This window comes from Salmo salar, chromosome 12 (genome assembly GCF_965601325.2).
Source record: "Salmo salar chromosome 12, fSalSal1, whole genome shotgun sequence".
In the NCBI taxonomy this organism is placed as follows: Eukaryota; Metazoa; Chordata; class Actinopteri; order Salmoniformes; family Salmonidae; genus Salmo; species Salmo salar.
Window position 1 is genome coordinate 22,810,001 of NC_138302.1, and position 9,973 is coordinate 22,819,973.

A 9,973-nucleotide genomic window follows, 5' to 3' on the forward strand; every position below is an offset into this window, starting at 1 on the left:
GTGGAGCTCTCCATTACAGATATCTATGCTACTATATTCAGAGGTTATATAAGCACAATGGATTTACAGTGTAGGGTCTCTATGGTATAACTGTGGTTGATCAAGTGAGGCTTTTGTAAAGGATTTTATCATCAGATCAGCTACACATATCAGTCACACTCATGGATCGCAAAGTTTGCGTGTGTGTGTGTGTGTGTGTGTGTGTGTGTGTGTGTGTGTATTAGCGTGTCTGTCTATTGACAGAGAGTATCATAGTAAAGGTTGTTCACACACTGATAGTGACTGCAGAATGTTTAGGCGTACCTAAAAGAACAGCTCCTGGTCACAGCTTCTCAGATACATTCCTCCGATATTGAACAACATTCCAACCCATGTTATTCTGGATCAACACACACACACACACACACACACACACACACACACACACACACACACACACACACACACACACACACACACACACACACACACACACACACACACACACACACACACACACACACACACACACACACACACACACACACACACACACACACACACAGCATTCATAACTACATATCTAGCATTAACATCAACATCTCAGGCCAAATCCATGTTCTATTTGTGACTGTCATCATGTCTCTCATCAAAACATAACAGCCCTGCAGTCTGAACAGTTAGGGTCAAGCCTTGGTCAGGCAGTCTAAAAGCCAGAAAGTCATTAAAGTCATTCATCATCATTCTGTTCAGTATTTCTGCAGCTGATTGACTCTCAACAGACTGCAGTGTGCTAGCTGTGCTTGTCTTGGCTGTACAAAGTGTCTGTGCTCAGCCTCAGAGGAATGTCTCATTTTAACTGGACAGCATTGCTATTGAAGACCAGAGACTTAGTCCAACAAACTATTTTTCTTTGTCCCCCATCTCAACTTTGCCTTACCTTTGTCTCTCTTTGTCTCTCCCTCTTTTGCTCTTTCTCTCTCTCTCTCTCTACCTTTCCTTCTCTATTCTCTCTCTCTCTCATTCTCTCTATGAAAGGGCATCAAGTGCAAACACACACACTTTCATTACTTCCCTCTCCTCTCCCGCCGGTGTATAAAATGCTGTCGCTGCTTAACTTTTGATCTGTTCTCCTTCACTTTGAAGTGGCTACAGCTCTCATCTGTTAGCAACATGGCCAAGTTCAAAAATACCACAGGCTCAGGGAGCCACTGTAGTGTGAGAGGAGAGGAGCATGTGAACAGTGAAGTTAACAGGGGCAATCTGGGATTGGTACTTCAATTTTTTCACTTTTAAATGAAATGGTTGAATGGTGACCGCTTTGTTGTTGTTTGAATCCCAGATTGCCCCTTTAAGTATTCTGAACCTTCAATACTTTATTTTTATTTTTTTTACTTCTTGTTGAGACAACGGTCTCATACAAGTCCGTTAACGTTCAAATCAAATCAAATGATATTAGTCACATGCGCCGAATACAACTGTCACGCCCTGACCATTGAGAGCCCTCGGGGTTCTCTATGGTGTTTTAGGTCAGGGCGTGACTAGAGGGTGTTCTAGTCTTTTATTTCTATGTTGGTGTGAGTATGGTTCCCAACTGGAGGCAGCTGATGATCGTTGCCTCTAATTGGGGATCATACTTAGTGTGGTCCTTTTCCCACCTGCGTTGTGGGATATTGTTTGTGTTTTGTTTCATGCTATGTGCGCTACGAACGGCACGTTCGTTTATTTATTTGTTCGAAGTTTCACTGAAATAAATAATGTGGAACTCTACTCACACTGCACCTTGGTCTGCTCATTATAACGATCGTGACAGAATATCCCACCACTATAGGACCAAGCAGCGTGCTCTGGAGGAAAAGGAGAGCTGGAGCATAGGAGGACAGCGACGACGGCGGGGTCCGCGGCCACAGAAACCCCAAGATTTTTTTGGGGGGGGAGGGGGGCACAAGGGGCGGACGGCTGAGCCGAGGAGAGAGCCAGAGACCGTCTGGGAGTCGATGGAGCTGTTGGAGGAGGGAGATCGGAGAGAGATGTTGGTTAGGTGTATTCTGCACCACACTCGCCCTGAAGAGCCCGGCTCCACGCACCAGGCCTCCAGTGCGCCTTCCCAGCCCGTTACGTCCTGTGCTGGCTCCCCGCACTAGTTCACCAGTGCGTGTGTACAGTCCGGAGTCTCCAGCGACGGTCTACAGCCTGGAACCTCCAGCAACGGTTTACAGTCCAGAGCCTCCAGTGACGGTCCACGGCCCGGAGCTTCCAGTGACGGTCCACGGCCCGGAGCTTCCAGTGACGGTCCAAGGCCCGGAGCTTCCTGCGCCGGTGCCATGGCCGGAGCCTTCCACTGTGCCGATGCCCAATCCAGCCATGATGTCCAGTCCCGCTCCAGGGCAAGAGCTTTCCTCTGCGCCGATGCCCAATCCAGGCACGGCGTCCAGTCCCGTTCCATGGCCGGAGCCTTCCTCTGCGCCGGTGTCCAGTCCAAGCACGGCGTTCAGCCCGGCTTCATGGCCGGATCCGCGGTCTGAGCGGGTGCTACGTCCCGCACCGGAGCCGCCACCGAGGCAACTGCCCACCCTAACCCTCCCCATCTAGGTTCAGGTTTTGCGGTCGGAATCCGCACCTTTGGGGGGGGCAGCCCTCGGGGTTCTCTATGGTGTTTTAGGTCAGGGCGTGACTAGGGGGTGTTCTAGTCTTTAATTTCTATGTTGGTGTGAGTATGGTTCCCAATTGGAGGCAGCTGATGATCGTTGCCTCTAATTGGGGATCATACTTAGTGTGGTCCTTTTCCCACCTGCGTTGTGGGATATTGTTTGTGTTTTGTTTAGTGCTATGTGCGCTACGAACGGCACGTTTGTTTATTTATTTGTTGTTCGAAGTTTCACTGAAATAAATAATGTGGAACTCTACTCACGCTGCGCCTTGGACCGATTATTTATATAACGAAAGTGACAACAAAAGTGAATATGGATAGATGATAACAGAGAGTAGCAGCAGTGTAAAGAGGGGGTAAAGAAGGGAGAAGAACTTGACTCATTTACGTGAGTAAACAAACAAACAAATTAGACTGATTGAAATGGCAAATGTTCCAAGTTGTATGGTGATCATACAGATATGACTGGTATGGTGTCTACTATACCTGAAGGAACAAATTATAACTGAAGTACACACACACACACACACACACACACACACACACACACACACACACACACACACACACACACACACACACACACACACACACACACACACCCCTCGACCCTAGTCCTTCTTCCCTGCCAGTTTCCTGCCTGCCAAAACTCCTACACCCCCAATCCTGCCCCTCCGCCCAACACACACACACGCTCCTGGACCCTGCTCCTTCCACCTCGTCAGTTCCCTGTCCTGACCTGTGTTCTGACTGGCCCCTCCAGCTGCACCCCCCTCTGACTTCTGACCCCCTAATCCGCCTGCCACCCGTAGGGGGGAGCAGGAGTGGACAGAGGTATGAGAGGTTTGGAGAGGGGGGAAGCAGACCGGAGTACAGGAACAAGCAGCTAACAGCTCTTCATTTATAGTAGAAAGGAGGGGTAACTGAATGTGCCTGCCTATTCAATGGAAGTCTGACAGCTGGACATCGTTATAGAAAGTAACAGAACATTTAATTGCAAAGCACGTGTGCATGTTCACGTTTGTGTGTTTTTGCGCATGTGTGTCCTTGTGTGTGTGTGTGTTTGTGTGCGTGTGTGTGTGTGTGTGTGTGTGTGTGTGTGTGTGTGTGTGTGTGTGTGTGTGTGTGTGTGTGTGTGTGTGTGTGTGTGTGTGTGTGTGTGTGTGTGTAGTGGTGTGTGTGCGTGTCATGCCTCTAGCTGTGTGTGGGTGTGTCCAGTCTTGATGTCCACTTGCAATAACATCCCAATGGTCTATTTTCCTGCTGTTTGTCTAAACACGGGGCTGTATGAAGCTCTGCGTCTCAGAGCAGGCTGTTGCCAAGGGAAACACAGAACGCACTTACCACGAAAGTCACACATACATACAGTGGGGAGAACAAGTATTTGATACACTGCTGATTTTGCAGGTTTTCCTACTTACAAAGCATGTAGAGGTCTGTAATTTTTATCATAGGTACACTTCAACTGTGAGAGACGGAATCTAAAACAAAAATCCAGAAAATCACATTGTATGATTTTTAAGTAATTCATTTGCATTTTATTGCATGACATAAGTATTTGATACATCAGAAAAGCAGAACTTAATATTTGGTACAGAAACCTTTGTTTGCAATTACAGAGATCATACGTTTCCTGTAGTTCTTGACCAGGTTTGCACACACTGCAGCAGGGATTTTGGCCCACTCCTCCATACAGACCTTCTCCAGATCCTTCAGGTTTCGGGGCTGTCGCTGGGCAATACGGACTTTCAGCTCCCTCCAAAGATTTTCTATTGGGTTCAGGTCTGGAGACTGGCTAGGCCACTCCAGGACCTTAAGATGCTTCTTACGGAGCCACTCCTTAGTTGCCCTGGCTGTGTGTTTCGGGTCGTTGTCATGCTGAAAGACCCAGCCACAACCCATCTTCAATGCTCTTACTGAGGGAAGGAGGTTGTTGGCCAAGATTCCGCGATACATGGCCCCATCCATCCTCCCCTCAATACGGTGCAGTCGTCCTGTCCCCTTTGCAGAAAAGCATCCCCAAAGAATGATGTTTCCACCTCCATGCTTCACTGTTGGGATGGTGTTCTTGGGGTTGTACTCATCCTTCTTCTTCCTCCAAACACGGCGAGTGGAGTTTAGACCAAAAAGCTCTTTTTTATCTCATCAGACCACATGACCTTCTCCCATTCCTCCTCTGGATCATCCAGATGGTCATTGGCAAACTTCAGACGGGCCTGGACATGCGCTGGCTTGAGCAGGGGGACCTTGCGTGCGCTGCAGGATTTTAATCCATGATGGCGTAGTGTGTTACTGTCACGTCCTGACCAGTAGAGGGTGTAGTTGGGTCAGGACGTGGCAGAAGGGAGTGTGTGTTTTTTATTGTTTCATTGATTTTGGCCGTGTGACTTCCAATCAAGCACAGCTGTAGAGGGTTGTGGTTGATTGGGAGTCACACATAAGTTGCCTACGTTTCCTTTGTGTTTCATGGGTAATTGTGCTTGTCAATGTGGTTGCACCTGACAGGACTGTGTTGGCTGTCAGTTTTTGTTGTTTTTGTAAATGCATAGTGTTCGTGACATTAAATATGACGAACCCTAACTCCGCCGCATTTTGGTCCACTTCTTCCATAGACAGCCGTTACAGTTACTAATGGTTTTCTTTGAGACTGTGGTCCCAGCTCTCTTCAGGTCATTGACCAGGTCCTGCCGTGTAGTTCTGGGCTGATCCCTCACCTTCCTCATGATCATTGATGCCCCACGAGGTGAGATCTTGCATGGAGCCCCAGACCGAGGGTGATTGACCGTCATCTTGAACTTCTTCCATTTTCTAATAATTGCGCCAACAGCTGTTGCCTTCTCACCAAGCTGCTTGCCTATTGTCCTGTAGCCCATCCCAGCCTTGTGCAGGTCTACAATTTCATCCCTGATGTCCTTACACAGCTCTCTGGTCTTGGCCATTGTGGAGAGGTTGGAGTCTGTTTGATTGAGTGTGTGGACAGGTGTCTTTTATACAGGTAAAGAGTTGAAAATGAGTGGAGAACAGGAGGGCTTCTTAAAGAAAAAGTAACAGGTCTGTGAGAGCCGGAATTCTTACTGGTTGGTAGGTGATCAAATACTTATGTCATGCAATAAAATGCAAATGAATTACTTAAAAATCATATAATGTGATTTTCTGGATTTTTGTTTTAGATTCCGTCTCTCACAGTTGAAGTGTACCTATGATATAAATTACAGACCTCTACATGCTTTGTAAGTAGGAAAACCTGCAAAATCGGCAGTGTATCAAATACTTGTTCTCCCCACTGTACCTCAACACACTCTGTCATAACTGACACAAATATGCACACTGATCCATCAACTTCCCAGTAAGCGAAGGAGTGGATCTACCTTCTGTTCCCCAAGCGGCCTCTCTCATCACCTGTTGTGGCTGTAGTTGTGGAGCTGATCTGAGCTAGAGAGACAAGGCCTTTGAAGTGCTCTGAGAAGACCCTGTAGCCTCAGGCTACTGTCGGTCTGAGTGTGTATACAGGGGACGTGTGTGTGTGTGTGTGTGTGTGTGTGTGTGTGTGTGTGTGTGTGTGTAGGATTGAGGGGCTATTGTATGGGATGAAAAGGCATGTGTGTGCACAACCCAGACTGCGCCCTTGGGGAGAGGGGCGAGGGGATTAGGGCTGGCTAGGGATGGGGGTCAAAACTGAGAGAGGGGTGGAGGGAGTCAAAATAACTCTTAGCCTCAGGTATAGTATAAGACTAGTCTGTAGACTGATCGGGTATCTGAATATGCAAATGTCTCTCCCTCCCTCTCTACCTCAAGTGACGAACGCTAAAGGTTCCTCTCTCAGAGTAGTATACTGAGGAATGTAATGATATGTGTCACGCTCAATACCTTCCCACTAGACCACTGGATTTACCTAACACGCTCCGAGGATGAGGGGGGAGGGTTTTACGGAGGTGCACCACAGGGGAGCAAAGGGGAGCGACCCGTAAACCTCTCCCTAGGGGGTCTGGGTTCTGAGAATCATAGGTTCCCCTCCGATGAACATGTCAAGTCGTGCCGTGTTAGACTAACGGAAAAATTCACAGAGTGTCAGGAAAGCTGTCACATTAAGATAATTCATTGTGGAAAGGTAAATACACTATTAAAGAGCAGTGGAACATGTAGACTATAGGCTATATTCCACAGGTCAAAGAAAAGGTCAATTCCAACCACCTCGCAGTCCAACCAAGGAGCATCAAATCAAGAACAAACTGTCTACAAAACACATTCAGACACTCATTGAGGACAATGTACATATTCAATATAATAATGTTACTTCCTGTTTGGCTCTTTTGGGCATTGAAGGAGAACAATAGACATACGATGCAAGTCATCTATTACTGTATTAAAACCTGTCTTTCTCGGCATCAGGATGATTTATGTTGGCTTCGGGGAGACACTCGCTGTTTTATCACACATGGTGACAACTTCCCTAAACACTCTAAACGCTCCCACATGAACCAGAGCCCCCATCCCTCTGTCTGTGTCTGCACAGCTGCAGGACAGGAGACTGGACTGAGAACTTGAGAAAGAGCAGAGAGGTAGGGAGAGAGAGAGAGCGAGGGAGAGAACAGTGTGGCAGCGAGAGAAAGAGCTGAGCAAGCTCAGATAGAGGGAGAAAGAAAAGAAAGACAGGGAGAGCAAGATCGGTGAAACGGAAAGAAAGAGACCAAAGGAGAGACAGAGAGAGAGAGAGAAAGACCAGAGCTCATGGAGGTTTTAATTCCTTAATGGTCCCTAACAAGGGGAACCCAGAGTAAAAGCTGACCTGGAGGACCTAGAGGGAGCACCACCAAAGCACCACAGGGCACAGTTAAGCCTGTCTAAGAGGAGAGGATTTATACTACTGCTGCTGTTGTTGATAACACTATAACCATGAACAACCACTTCTCATTCTCTAATAGCTGCTTCGCCCTCTTTAGACTAACACACACCAAACAAAATCCTCTTCACCTTGTACCTCTTAGCTTCCATCATGGGGTTATTAACTCAATCAGGGGTCCCCCTATTTAGTTCTCATGGTGGCATGACCCGAACACTTATTAGCTAACCCCTGGGATTAGTCCAAGACCAAAGTGTGTGGAGGGGGGGGGGGGGGGTAAGTAGGGGGATCTCACAATGTGTGTGTGTGTGTGTGTGTGTGTGTGTGTGTGTGCGCGTGTGTGCGCGTGTGTGTGCATCTTTGACGTTCTTTAATTAAATTGCTGAGACACCAAGTCAGGAATGTTTGCTTTCTCTCTCGCTCTCTCTGCTGATCTCGTCCTCCTCCCTCGTTCTCTCTGTCCCTCCATCTCGGTTTTTACTTTTCACATCCCTTCATAGACTTCAGTTTGTTTAGGTGCCCTTCCTGGCTGCCTCGCTGACTTGTATTTATCTAGCATGCTTTATAACATCTCTTCATACAAAGTCATTGACATAGAGGCCACTGAATAACATTATGTATACTTGAGTAGTCAAGGTGATTGTTGCTCAAAATCACAAATGTGCTATTCTCACAACCACAGCAATAATAGCATTTTTAGAATTTGGATTTGATTAAGTCGTTATTTCCATGCCATTACTATTCTATTGTATCCAAAGACAAGTCAACATAATCCAATCAGGTTAAAGTTTAAATAAACAAAGAAGAGATGACAACCCTGGTCGATTAGTGAGATAACACGCTCTAATTCAATTAACTTTAAAACAAACAAACACAAACGGGATAAACCATCATCAACAACCATAACACACCACCCTGACCTGCCTGCACCACCCTGACCTGCCTGCTGTGCTCATAACTAACACCCCACTGGGCACAGACGGCAGCTCAACGTCCAGTTTTCATTTGGTTGAGTTGTCAACTATCGTGAATTCAACGTGAAATCAACTATTGATGATTTTTAAAATAATTATTATGGATGGAAACAACGTTGATTCAAGCAGTTTTTGAAAGATGGAACAGTATCTCTGTTCTGCATGACTCTCTCTGTGAGGGTCTCTGGCTGCGCAGAGATTTTAATCTAGAATGGTGAGCTAGGCACCAGACCGTAAAGATATTTTGACACCCAAATATAACCGACCATATCACATCTTGACAAAGATCTGCTTTCAAAGGTTTCTGTGGATGCGGTTTGGCTTGACAGATGGATAAGGTAGTCGAAGTGAGATAGTTCTATTCTGTGTTCGGGGAGAAATGTTCGGCCATATAAACCTTGGTTATAGGCTAGTCAGTGCACATTGCTCGTGGTGAAATCGATAAGCACGGATAATGGGATAGACATATATGACATATAGTATCCTACATCATGTGCGTTAAGAGGAAAAACTCGGAAATGTTTGAATATAAAATGTGATCACAAAACTATTCTCGTTTCTAATAAAGGCACGCAGTGACAGGCATTCAGCTCACAGACAGTAACCCAGAGAAATCCCTCATATAACTCCCCCAAGCCATATCTCGCCTGAACAGTAAACACCGTCCGAGGTGCACTTTGGAGCACACAGAACAACCTGCAGAATGATTGCGCGTCTCCAAACTGTCACAGACTAGGCTACTGGCTACTAGCCTACTTGTTTCCATCAAAAAGTCGCACCAGAAGTAGAAGAAAGTTGTTCGTGAGACACCTACCTGGCAAAATGAACTAAAGTCCCGAAATGTGATCAAAACAGTGCTATTTCTTATCCACTTTATCGACGTGTCTATGAGGCTCAAATCCCTTTAATACAGTTGTATTGTCCACAAACTTCAGAAAGGTAGCCTATTGAAATCCCTGTGCAGAACTTTTCTCTCTGTGTGTCAAAGTTGCGGTCCAGAAGTCTCCGAGATATGCGCCCTATGTCAAGCGCGTCCCGAGTTTTAACAACTGCAGGACGAGAGGCTCTAGAATTTACACAAAAAAAAGTTTGAAGTGGGAGGTGCGTTCTGGTATGAGCGCGAACTGCACTCTGTGCGTCCATGTTCCAGAATCTGGAGCGCAGAGATGGTAACTAAAGCCTACACCTGTAAAAATATGAAGTGGCCAACCATATATGTAACAACATGGTGAAAAGGCTATGCGTCCGACAACATTACGTAATTTTTTTTATTGATTCTCGATTAAGGACATATTATTGAACATAACAAGAATAAGCAGATCTTTTAAATACTCCACTGAAGCTAAATATGATTATTGCATAGAACAAGGCACTCATACAATGTTGTTTGCCTATTTGAAGTCAAATTCACAATATAAAATATGCATAAGTTCTGCACAAGTTCAGTGGGTGTTAATGACCACGTTTTCCTAATCATTTTCACAGACTAGGTCACTGAGGCTCGTCACTTCACGCATAACACATGTGCTT

General features: G+C 46.2%; 1 protein-coding gene across 1 annotated transcript in view; it reads right to left on the reverse strand.

The window, feature by feature from the left end:
- The window catches only part of LOC106564454 (vasorin), a 35,495-nt gene extending 25,996 nt beyond the window's left edge, over nucleotides 1–9,499 (reverse strand). The window contains exon 1 of the mRNA XM_014130558.3: nucleotides 9,258–9,499. The gene's annotated coding sequence lies outside the window, so the exon portion shown is untranslated. The remainder of the gene's footprint in view (nucleotides 1–9,257) is intronic.
- Nucleotides 9,500–9,973: the final 474 nt, after the last annotated feature.